Source organism: Megalobrama amblycephala, linkage group LG6 (assembly GCF_018812025.1).
Source record: "Megalobrama amblycephala isolate DHTTF-2021 linkage group LG6, ASM1881202v1, whole genome shotgun sequence".
NCBI lineage: Eukaryota > Metazoa > Chordata > Actinopteri > Cypriniformes > Xenocyprididae > Megalobrama > Megalobrama amblycephala.
The window spans coordinates 2,661,592-2,674,865 of NC_063049.1; positions in this window are offsets into that span (position 1 = coordinate 2,661,592).

Sequence of the window (13,274 nt, forward strand, 5' to 3'; positions counted from 1 at the left end):
CGATTGCTCAAATTTTGGCCGAGATACAGCCTCTATAGCAATTTCAGGTCGACCTTGTGAACTTCATGACAACATAACTTTTGAACAAATATGAATACAAAAAATCTGTTCAGTCATTTCTGTGCAGCTCAGATCAAGGATCATGTGATCAAAGTTTGGACAAAATTGGACAAAATTTGGAGGAGGAGTAGCGAAAAAACGGATTACTGTACTTTTCAAAATGGCTGCTACTGTAATGGGCGGAGACTTAATGTAATATGTTGAATAGCATCAGCATGAAGAGCCAAATCAGATGTACTAAATAAAATTTTTCTAGAGCAAATGGTTCAAATGTTATAACCTTTAGAATGTTGAATTTTTGAACTGGTGGTGGCGCTATAGAGTTGGTCCTAGAGACTCCAAAATTGGTCAGATTTCTAGACATGACCATCACTACAAGTGTGCCAAATTTCATCATTTTCTCATGTTCCGTTGATAGGGCTGCTATAGACTCCCATTGGGGAGGAATAATAATAATAATAAATATAGCTGCAAGCAGCAATTCGGGGCCAAGCCCCAGAAGGGGCAGTAGCGCAATACGGAGCAGGTAGAGCAAAAACAGCAGAAATTGAATGTACATGCAAAACAGCTGGTTCAGAAGGACAGGTGGAAATGAAATGAAAATCACGGAACACGGAATGAACTAAAAATACTTGTTTCTAATTCAAGAGGAATAAAGATTAGTACAATGCTTATTTGGATAAAAAAAGGAATCAAAATGACTCATTACACACTATTGTATAAAACCCACCCTCATGGGATTCAAACCCACAACCTCCAGGACCAGTGTCCATTTCTCATCACATTGCACCACTGTGCAGGTGAATGTTGGCACAACTGCCGAAGTTCATTAGTTCACGTGAAAATTAACTCAAAATGAAGAATTTTATTAAAACTGCACTGAATGTTATATTTAATAACTTTACTTTAGATCATTCTGCAGCTCATCATGCTGTAGCGCAATTCAGAGCAGGAAGAGGAAAAACAGCAGAAAATGAACAAACATGAAACAGCTGGTTCAGAATTATGGGCGAGAATGATCTCAGAATGTACAGAAGCTTAGATGAAAATGAACACAGCATGAAACAAAAAACATTTATTTCTAATCCAAGAGGCATTAAAGGAATCAAAACACACTATTTCATAAAACCGCTCCTCCCGGGATTCGAACCCACTATCTTCGGGTACAGGCCTCTTCAGGTACCTGGCTTTACAAATTGAGCTACTTCATGACACATGTTCAACATGCTGTGGAAGAGAACTTTTAGTGTAACAAAGAATTTACAAAAAAAGCATTACTTAGCATGCTAACCATATTAGCATGCCAAGCTAACTTAATGCTAATGAAGCTCATGGTTAACTTGATAGCTGAAGAGCCACATTAAAAAGAATGACAACTGGTTAGCATTCTAAGCAATTAGCATGCTAAGCTAACTAGCATAAGACAACAAACACAAGCAAGGTCACATTCAGAGACAAATATCTTGGGAACGGTAGTGAATATCAAAATTCCGTTCAGTCATTTCTATGCGGCTCGGCCCAAAGATCATCTGAGCTGATTTTGGACAAAATTGGACAAAATTTGTAGGAGGAGTAGCGAAAAAACTGTTTTTCATTTATTTCAATATGGCAGACAGGTACATTTAAGGAAAATGACAAATGACACATCGTTGGAATTGGCATTAGCCAGGGAATAAAATGACATAAAGTATACATGTTTTGGAAAGAGTTTTCAAAAGTTATAAGCATTTTTGCAAAAAAACTTATATCTGTGGAACAGTAGGTGGCGCTGTATTGAAACTTCTCTGGTACCTTCAGGACCTACTAAAGGTCATACATACCAATTTTTGTGAAGATATGTCAAATAGTTTAAAAGATATTGCAATTTATGACAAAATTCAAAATGGCGGACATGCTTTTCATCCGATGTTGACAAATTCTATATCCTCAGATTCGGTATGGCCCAAGGAATCCATAGACACCAAGATCTTGATTTTCTAATAAAGTGTTCAAAAGTTATTGGCCAAAATAGCCATTTTTCAGATCTCATGACCTGTAGGTGGCGCTGTTCCCAAATTCGGCATGTAACCTCAGATCATGGTCTTGATCAAGTGTACCAATTTTTGTTTTGATTGCTCAAAGTTTGGCCGAGATACAGCCTCTATAGCAATTTTGGGTCGACCTCATTAACTTCATGACATCATAACTTTTATTTTACCCATAGGGAAAAAAATTCTGTTCAGTCAGTTCTATGCGGTTCGGTCCAAAGATCATCTGATCAAAGATTGGACAAAATTGGACAAAATTTGAAGGAGGAGTAGCGAAAACACTGAATACTGTACTTTTCAAAATGGCCACTACTGTAAAGGGCGGAGACTTAATGTAAGAAGTTGAATAGCATCAATATGAAGAGACACATCAGATGTACTAAATTTTATTTTTCTAGGACAAATGGTTAAAATGTTATAACCTTTAGAATGTTGAATTTTTGAACTGGTGGTGGCGCTATAGAGTTGGATCTAGAGACTCCAAATTAGGTCCAATCACTATTCATGAGGATCTCTACAATTGTGCCAAATTTCAACATTTTCTCATGTTCCGTTGATAGGGCTGCCATAGACTCCCATTCGGGAGGAAGAATAATAATAATAAAAGGGAAAACGTACAATTACAATAGGGGCTACAGCCCCTTCGGGGCTTGGCCCCTAAATATAGCTGCAAGCAGCAATTCGGGGCCAAGCCCCAGAAGGGGCAGTAGCGCGATACGGAGCAGGTAGAGCAAAAACAGCAGAAATTGAATGTACATGCAAAACAGCTGGTTCAGAAAGACAGGTGGAAATGAAATGAAAATCAATAGAAGTTCAGATGAGAATGAACACAGAATGAACTAAAAACACTTGTATCTAATTCAAGAGGAATAAAGATTAGTACAATGCTTATTTGGATAAAAAAGGAATCAAAATGACTCATTACACACAATTGCATAATGACCACCCAACACGGGATTCGAACCCACAACCTCCAGGTCCAGTGTCCATTGCGCATGTCATTGCACCACTGTGCAGGTGACTGTTGACACAACTGCCGAAGTTCACTAGTTTATGTGAAAATGGACTCAAAAAGAAGAATTTTTATGAAACTGCACTGAATGTTATATTTAATAACTTTACTTTAGATCATTCTGCAGCTCATCATGCTGTAGCGCAATACAGAGCAGGAAGAAGAAAAACAGCAGAAAATGAACAAACATGAAACACCTGGTTCAGAATTATGGGCGAGAATGAACTCAGAAAGTACAGAAGCTTAGATGAAAATGAACACAGCATGAAACAAAAAGCATTTATTTCTAATCTAGAGGCAATAAAGGAATCAAAACACACAATTTCATAAAACCACTCCACCCGAGATTCGAACCCACTATCTTTAGGTACAGGGCTCGTCAGGTACCTGGCTTTACACATTGAGCTACATTATGACACATGTTCAACATGTTGTGGAAGAGAACTTTTAGTGTAACAAAGAATTTACAAAAAAAGCATTTCTTAGCATGCTAACCATATTAGCATGCCAAGCTAACTTAATGCTAATGAAGCTCATATTAACTATGCCGAGGTAAATTTAAATTTTTGAATCTAGGGCACCTTTAACACTTTTGTGGAAAAAAAGTGCTGTTGGATTTTTTTTCAAGGGATTCTTTTCATGGACATTTTACCGAAGTGAGACAGATTAGATTCATCTTGCCATAACTATTTAATAGCAAAGGTATGAAGTCCTGTTTTGATTTTGCATGTTGTCATTTGTACTCCTTACACAAAATTACTGATGCTGGTGCATCTATATCGTCAGTGCATCTCAAGAGGTTAAAGTTGTGCGTGCATTTGGATTCTCTCTCCTGCCTCGTTTCTTCACACCCGTTACAGAATGACTCGCCGAACTATGAATCCATCAGCATAGATAATGCGTCTCTGCCAGGGAGATCGCTCGATTGAAGACTATGTTAAGGACTTCATTGAACTGGCATATCTAGCTTCTTTGTACATGGTATACCTCATGAGATATATATACACACTATATTGCCAAAAGTCTTGGGAAACCCCTCCAAATCATTGAATTCAGGTGTTCCAATCACTTCCATGGCCACAGGTGTACAAAATTAAGCACCTAGGAATGCAAACTGCTTCTACAAAAATTTGTAAAAGAATGGGTTGCTCTCAGGAGCTCAGTGAAATCAAGCGTGGTACTGTGATAAGTTGCCACCTGTGCAATAAGTCCATTCGTGAAATTTCCTCACTACTAAATATTCCATGGTCAACTGTAAGTGGTATCATAACAAAGGGGAAGCAATTGGGAACAACAGCAACTCAGTCACAAAGTGGTAGGCCACGTACAAGCACAAAGCAGGGTCAGCACATGCTGAGGCACACAGTGCGCAGAAGTCGCCAACTTTCTGCAGAGTCAATAGCTACAGACCTCCAAACTTCGTGTGGCCTTCAGATTAGCTCAAGAACAGTGCATAGAGAGCTTCATGGAATGGTTTTCCATGGCTGAGCAGCTGCATCCAAGCCTTACATCACCAAATGCAATACAAAGCGTCGGATGCAGTGGTGTAAAGCACATCGCCACTGGACTCTAGAGCAGTGGAGACATGTTCTCCGGAGTGACAGATCACACTTCTCTGTCTAGCAATTTGATGGACGAGTCTGGGTTTGGCAGTTGCCAGGAGAACGGTACTTGCCTGACTGCATTGTGCCAAGTGTAAAGTTTGGTGGAGGGGGGATTATGGTGTGGGGTTGTTTTTCGGGGTTTGGGCTTGGCCCCTTAGTTCCAGTGAAAGGAACTTCTTAATGCTGCAGCATACCAAGACGTTTTGGACAATTTCATGCTCCCAACTTTGTGGGAACAGTTTGGGGATGGCCCCTTCCTGTTCCAACATGACTGCGCACCAGTGCACAAAGCAAGGTCCATAAAGACATGATGAGTGAGTTTGGTGTGGAGGAACTTGACTGGCCTGCACAGAGTCCTGACCTCAACCCGATAGAAGACCTTTGGGATGAATTAGAGCAGAGACTGCGAGCCAGGCCTTCTCGTCCAACATCAGTGCCTGACCTCACTAATGCACTTCTAGAAGAATGGTCAAAAATCCCATAAACACACTCCTAATCCTTGTGGGAAGCCTTCCCAGAAGAGTTGAAGCTGTTTTTGCTGCAAAGTGTGGGCCAACTCCATATTAAACTCTACGGATTAAGAATGGGATATATATATATATATATATATATATATATATATATATATATATATATATATATATATATATATATATATATATATATATATATATATATATATATATATATATATTATAATCATTTATTTCTGTCATGACAGCTCTCGGGATATCTTTAGTTTAGTTTATTGTCCTTTTCGGAAAATCTTTTATCTGTGGCACCCTTCAGTCATCAACAACAGAAATGATCAAATTACAAGCAAACATCAACAGATTACAACACATTACAAATACAACCAACATTGAACACTAACCATCCTCTCACAAGCAGCAAACAGCAGAATCACTGCCATAGGTGTACAATGACAACTGTGATATCACAAGAATTTATTTAACAGAGCTATACTCAAGAATCTTTGTGCACGGGCAGTCCGTAGTAACAGTACCCTATACCTACGACCAGAGGGTAACAACTCATATTCACCATAAAGAGGATGTGATTCATCTCAAAGATATATGATAATTGAGATTAGCATGCATGGATATGATAATGTTAATGTATTTGGTCCTGGCGGAATAGATCTGCTACGCTGCTGCTGTTGTTGCTGTAGAGCAAGTACCGAGACTTGCTATTGCCAATACATTAACAGACATTGCTGTGAGCATGTAAGACATGCTGCTGCTGCTGCTGCTGTTGCACATGTAACATACATGAATTAACCCCTGTAGCAGAGCTGGGGAAGGAGGAGGGTTCTGAAAGCACACTGCAGACTGCTAACAGCAAACCATGCCAAATATTTGAATGTTTGAGCAGCAAGCTCATTGGCCGCTGATACAACAGCAACCAATTAGCTGTGCTGTGTAGATAATGATGAGATTGCTACCAAATGAGTTAAAAAACCATCAGCCTGCATCGTCAGAGTTTCAAGACAGAACTAGGTAATTATTTATTTATTTTTTGGTTTATCTGAGCTGCTCAGTTCATGCATGTCACCGTGTCATCCGGATTGGACATTAGAACAATATATTGATCCTTGCATTACAATCTGAACAGCTCTGCTTTTACGGAGAGTGTTGTGGAGGAGGAACGTGACATTTCCACTGTTCCTTGCCACTTTAGAGTCCCTCATCCGTCATGGCTACCACGCCAGATACTTTAGCCATCATAACAGACCACCCGGAGTCCCCAGCCATCAATTTTATGTGGAAATGTATTCTCCGTTCTTATTGTGTCTGTACTTCTGTGTCTGTACTACTACTGTGTTTGGTTTCTGTTTCTCATAATTACCATCATTAGTTACACCTGTCATTAATTATCACTGGTTTCTTTTTGTATTTAACACTAGAACCACCTCGGCCTAAAATTTACGCATGGCTGTTTTTCAGATGTACATAGTCTCCCAAAAGTCTCCCAGTCATTGACTTTTACTAAAATTGTGTTATTTACAATCCTGTTGTTAAAAATTAGTTTAGATAAAACCAGATTAAAAAAAAAAAAAAAAAAAAAAAACTGGGCATTTATACCTAAAACTGCCAGCAGGTCAAATTTACCCCTATATAATTTCTTTAATTTTTCGCACTGTGTAGACTGTGTTTCAGCAACGTGTAGACTTACTGTAAAGGGTCACACAACGCATGTTCAAATGAAGATGTTTTAGCCTACTCATAAATGTTCAAACTTTGGATTAATTATTCATTTTTGGTTGTTTGCTACTGTGTTGCTATTTAATCAAGTCTGCCCATTTCCTGAAAAAAAAAAAAAAAAAAAACAGATCTATGATGTAATGAATAAAACTTTTTTTTTTTTTTTTTTTTTTTATAATTACCCCAAGTTTACTGGTGGTTGTTCTCTTATTCAAATTATAAATTATATAAGTAAACAAATTGAATAATTAATTAGGTGAAACTGTGTGCTTGAATTTGTCATTGCATTATACATCCTATGCAGTGTGGTGAATTATTATTGCTCTTTATTGTCTATTTAGGGTATTTTAGTAATTAAAAAAAGCATGGGATATCTTAATATGTGATTAATGAAATTTTTTCATCATTTCATGAGTCTAGACATTACTTTGTGAAGACAGTGGCATAATACAGTGACATAATAACGTTTTTTAGCCATATCAAAACAGTAATCATGTGCATGGGTAAATTTTACCCGCTGGCAGTTTTAGGTATACAACGATCCCTGGCGGTTCTAGTGTTAAGCTCTTGTGTTTCAGTCACGTTTTGCCAGTCATTGTTTGATTGTATTTGTGTACTAGGTCGGGAGTTCCTTGAGGTTCCTGTTTTCTCGTGTGGACTATTTTCATGGATTTCTGGTTTGGATTATCAGTGTTTTTGCCTTTTGTCATTAAAGTCATGAGTACATTTTGATTTTCTCTCCTCCTCATCTCTCCACACCCCTTACAAATACATAGACACATAGAAATGTAGGGACATGGAAATATACCAAAGAAATGAAAAGAAAAAGCTCCTGTAATATAACTTGTTCAATCAATGAAGAATATGTAAATGATTTGCATTTCTATATTTCAAACAAGTAGAAGTTTATATAAAAACAAATAAACAATTTTAATATTGTACCATCCGATTGCAAAGTTGTATTCTGCTGCAAATTATTTCCTTTTTAATCATCCATAAACAGTCAAGAAAAATGTTTAATATTCAGAATATTTTAATATAGTGAAACATTTATTTATTTATTTATTTATAAATGTTACATTCTTAATATAAAAGTAAAGATCCTTGATTGGAACAAAGACATTCTAATTCCACATTCCAACCCCCAAGGTTGTAGGGAAATATTGAATGTTGCCTTCTTACTGTGTATGCAAGTATGTTAGTCTCAAATAGAATTATGTTTCTCATTAATTTTCTTAAATAACGCATTTTTCTAAAGGAAGACTGTGGGAGTCCAAGTCTCTCTTGCCTTTCCTGAGCCCATCAAGTTTTAACAGCCCCACGAAAGCATGGGGTGGGGAGTAACTGACAATGAATGGGGGAAAATCTTCGTGAGAGGAGGCAAGGTTATTGGATATGATTGTTTTGTGAAATAAATACCGGCTCTTATTTTCGCGCATGTTTGTGAATTGGTCTGAATTAACAAAATTATGACATTAATGGGAAGACTAATTAAAAAGTTAGTAAACGACCTTACCCACTTAGATATCACCGCTTTATGTCACGTCAAAATCAAACTGCGCTTCCTTTTTTGACGACCGAATGCTGACTCATTATTGGCTGGCTCTTGCGTCAACATCACATGCATGTGTCGTGGTGCTCACATGTTCAACTTCGGCCAATACTGAGTCGCGTACTGATGTAAACACGGAAGCCTGCAATGAGTTCACTACGTATGACAACGGTTCAAATTGTTGAATAAAGTTATTTTTGTTTTGTTTTTGTGCACAAAAAGTATTCTCGTCGCTTCATAACATTAAGGTTGAACCACTTTAGTCATGTTGTATATTTTAACCATGTTTTTACTACTTTCCTGGACCTCAAAAGGTACAATGATATTTCTGCCTATGTGTGGTTCAGATACTCTCGTATTTCAGCAAAAATATTTTAATTTGTGTTCTGAAGATGAACGAAGGTCTTACAGGTGTGGAACGACATGAGGGTGAGTAATTAATGACAGAAATTTCATTTTTGGGTGAACTAACCCTTTAATTAATGCTGTCCCATAACAAATCTGTTTTCGAAGGTTAAACTTAAATGAATTGTTAATTACAGCATTGAAATAAAAACATAAAGCCTGTACAAATAGGAAATTGTGAATATAGCCTAAATAATTGGGAATCATCTGCCTTTTTCGAGAAACACAAGAACGCACAGTAACCTCTAGGCTTTATTCTAGACTGGATCAGTGACTATCAAGAACACTCTGTGTTGGATGGGACCAGTGGTGATGAAGACAACTCTGTGCTATGCAGGAATTCCAGAGGCAGAAGAGGTTCATGAATGGGGATCAGGGTTGGAAGCACTACATCCGTCTCCCAGTCTATCAACCTCTCCTCTTCTTCCAACTCCACTAATATACCCATTGGGACAGATGCATTGGCCAGCTCACACACCTGGTCAACCGGGACCTGCTTAGAGGTTTTTTTTCTCTGGGACAGACATGGCTGCTGGCTCAGTCTCTGTTGCAGGCATCGGCTCAGGCATGAAACTGGGTCTTTTGGTCTGCAGTGGACTTTGGCTCCTTATCTGCAGTAGGCATGGACTCTGGATCTGGCTCTGGAGAGGTGACTGATGTTATATGGGGCTTGACACTGGAAACACAATTCTCTTCAATGTCACCCACCATAAAAGAGAATCCATCAATCCATATAAGGCAAAGTTGATGTAATCGATTAGCATCCAGCAGGAATTCCCCTGTGGAATGACCAGCTGAATCTCAACCATCCAGTCCGCTTCTGAATCCCTCCATGAGCGTGATATCATTATAGGTGGTGAGGTGGCTGACGCAGACAATTGCTAACACACTACATCACAATGGATTGAAATCCTGCAGTGCCTGCAAGGTCCCCCTGCTCAAGAAGGCACATGTACATGCCCGTCTGAACATCTTAAATGATTCAGAGAAGGCTTGGGAGAAAGTGCTGTGGTCATATGAGACTAAAATTGAGCTCTTTAGCATCAACTCGAGTCGCTGTGTTTGGAGGGAGAGAAATGCTGATTATGACCCCCAAAACATCAACCCTACAGTCAAGCATGGAGGTGGAAACATTATGCTTTGGGGCTGTTTCTCTGCTATGGGTACATGGTGACTTCACCACATTGAGGGGCCGATGGACGGGGCCATGTTAGTGTAAAATTCTGGATAAGAACCTCCTTCCCTCAGCCAGAACACTGAAGATGGGTTATGGATGTGTCTTCCATCATGGCAATGACCCAAAATATTCTGCCAAGGCAACAAAGGAGTGGCTCAAAAAGAAGCACGTTAAGGTCATGGGGTGGCCTAGCCAGTACCCAGACCATTAATTCTATAGAAAATCTGTGGAGTGAGCTGAAACTTTGAGTTGCCAAGTGACAGCTAAGAAACCTTAAGGATTTAGAGAGGATCTGTAAAGAGGAGTGGACCAAAATCCCTCCTGAGATGTGCAAACCTGGTGACAAACTACAAGAAATGTCTTACCTCTGTGTTTGCCAACGAGAGTTACTCCACCAAGTTTTGCTTGGAGATCAAATACTTATTTGACTCACTGAAATGCAAACCAATTTATAACCTTTGTACAGTGTTTTTTTGGTTGGATGGGTTTTTTGGTTGATATTCTGTCTCTATCCTTTAAAATAAACCTACCATAAAAATTATAGACCCTTCATTTCTTTGTAAGTAGTCAAACTTACACAATTAGCAGGGGATCAAATAATTATTTTCCCCACTGTACTTACTGTAAAGCTTCATACTACAGTAGTCCTTTATACAGATACATTCTATAACACACACATACACACACACACACACACACACACATACACAAATATATATGCCTCAGAACCCATCCTGTTTGAAGTTCCAGCAGTGTCAGTTACTTTTCAAATGTTATATGGTCAGATGAAGCAAAAAAATTGCTTTTTTAGCAGCAAACACTCAAGATGGATTTGGTGCACACAGGGGTGTACATATATATATATATATATATATATATATATATATATATATATATATATATATGTAGGGACTCGTTCGACAGACGTTACCAAATGGCTTCATCAGCCAGAGGCATGATTGAACAAAGCTTCATTTGGTCCAAAAGATCCATTTCCTGACAGGAAAAACCTAGCCTTAACAGAAGTGATGACACGACTTCTTTTAACAAAGGACTCTGTCTAAAGGACTTCTTAGCTCATCAGCAATAAACTAATCAGAACCCATCACGTGGATCTGATCACATTAAATCTATTGATTCTCTCACAAAACCCTCTTGTATTATCGGACGGAACAGGAAAACACCCATCAACGGATTTAAAGACGAATCTGTCCTATCAATACCTCCCTTGTGTGAGCAATCCATCCTGACCCGGTCACTCGTGACTCCGGTCAAAGTTTAAACTATGCTTAAGGACTCAATCTTGAATCTCAAAAAGGGACAATTGTTTATCTGTTAAAATATTAACTATATCTAGAATAACGCATGATATGATGGGATTACTAACATGTTGGAGTCAATGCATTATATGTTTGTATTCCCGTATGCATTTTCTTTCTCTTGTAATCATTGTTTTTAATTAGGTCAGTCTAGTAATATGTGTGGAAGAAGTGTGTCATGTTTGAGCTCTAAATGCAGAATTTATAATTCTCTGTAATTCTGTGTGAATGAAACATTGAAATTCAGTATCAGGAAAATATTAAGAAACATTATAAAGTTGTTAATAAAACAGGAGAATGTTCCACAGATATCACGCGATGTGATCAATAGACAATAGACGAGGCATGTCTAATCTCCGTAGCAACGTCTCATTGGAGGATCGCTCCTTTAAAACTATGCTGTCCAAACAAGCTAGTGCTGGAAGTCAGAAGTCAGAAATAGGTCAGAAATCGCTCGAAGTCGGTCAGAAATCGCTCGAGGTCGGTCAGAAATCGCTCGAAATCGGTCAGAAGCCGGACTGAAGCACAGTCGTTGAAGCCCGTTAGCCGAAGCACCGCTACTTTGACCACGGCGGAAAAGTCGCATGGGTCATTGATAACTGATTGACCGGGGCTGATTTTCCATCTAACACCCGACTTCAACCATGAGCTGCGCCGCTGATCATTCGACAGCCGTCACATCCAGACTCCGCAACCCTCTGTGAAATATCTGACCAAAGTCTCCCAAGAAGAGAGCCGCTCAAGCCAGACGCTCAGAACAGCGCGTTGCACCAGCCAACAGCATCCTTCAAAGCTTCCGCGCAACCCACAGGGCTTTCCCGAGAAGACGTCACCTGAAAGACAGCCAATCCAGAACGGGATTCCGCTGTACACGAGTCACGGAACAACCCAATTACCTCAGCTGTCACAGCAAACGCAGGTACAAGCAAACTTCTCTCTCTCTTGCTGGAAACTGGTGAAACTCCTTTAAACCTAAAGAATCAAGCCAAAGCTCTGCTTTTGTGATTTTCCTCAGGTTATGAGTTAAGTTAGCACTGAACTTGGGACTTTTCATAACTCATCAACTCCGCGAATGTGTGTGCATGTATGTATGTGTGTGTGTGTGTGTGTTTAGCCTTAGTTTCCTGTAATCATTAGAAGTAGTCAATAAATCTTGTTTTGATTTTCACATATACGAGTTTCTTGTGCTGTGTGTCAAATTACTGCCTTAAACGTAAAAGATCAAGTTACCTCTTGCTTATAATATAATAATTACAATAATAACAATAATGATAATAAAATATTGTTACTGTTGGCCGCAGAATAATATTTTATCCAGAATTGGTAAAATACTCTAACCTCAATTTTCGCTGGACGAATAATTGATGAAGTGTTAAATATTAATTCTGAATCATTTACAGTGAATCATTTACAGTTGATTCAATTCTTATTCCCTGTAACAATTAAATTGAGCTAATAAATAGGCTAAGTCCTTACATATATATATATATATATATATATATATATATATATATATATATATATATTATTAGGGCTGTCCATTTAACAAGTTATTTAGATCAGTTAATTACGATGAAATATACCATGTTAAAATTATTAACGCATTTAACACACTTGCCAAGCCCCAGGCCTACATAGGTCATCTGACACTAGGCTCGTTTGAGATTAGCAAAATTTGTGCAGAACCGATCACTGGTGATCACTGAGAGATGTATGCCGCTTAGAAACGTGTCCAAGTGTGGTCCACTTTGCTCTGATATCAGGCTGACGTATGTCAAATAAACTCTCATGACAGCAGTTGCTCTCCACTGACTGCACTGATCAATAACACCGTGGGAACCGACTTGCTGATGACACAGCTTAATGATTATTGGTTTAAACCACCATGATGTATTGTTCTCTTTTTTAAAAAAA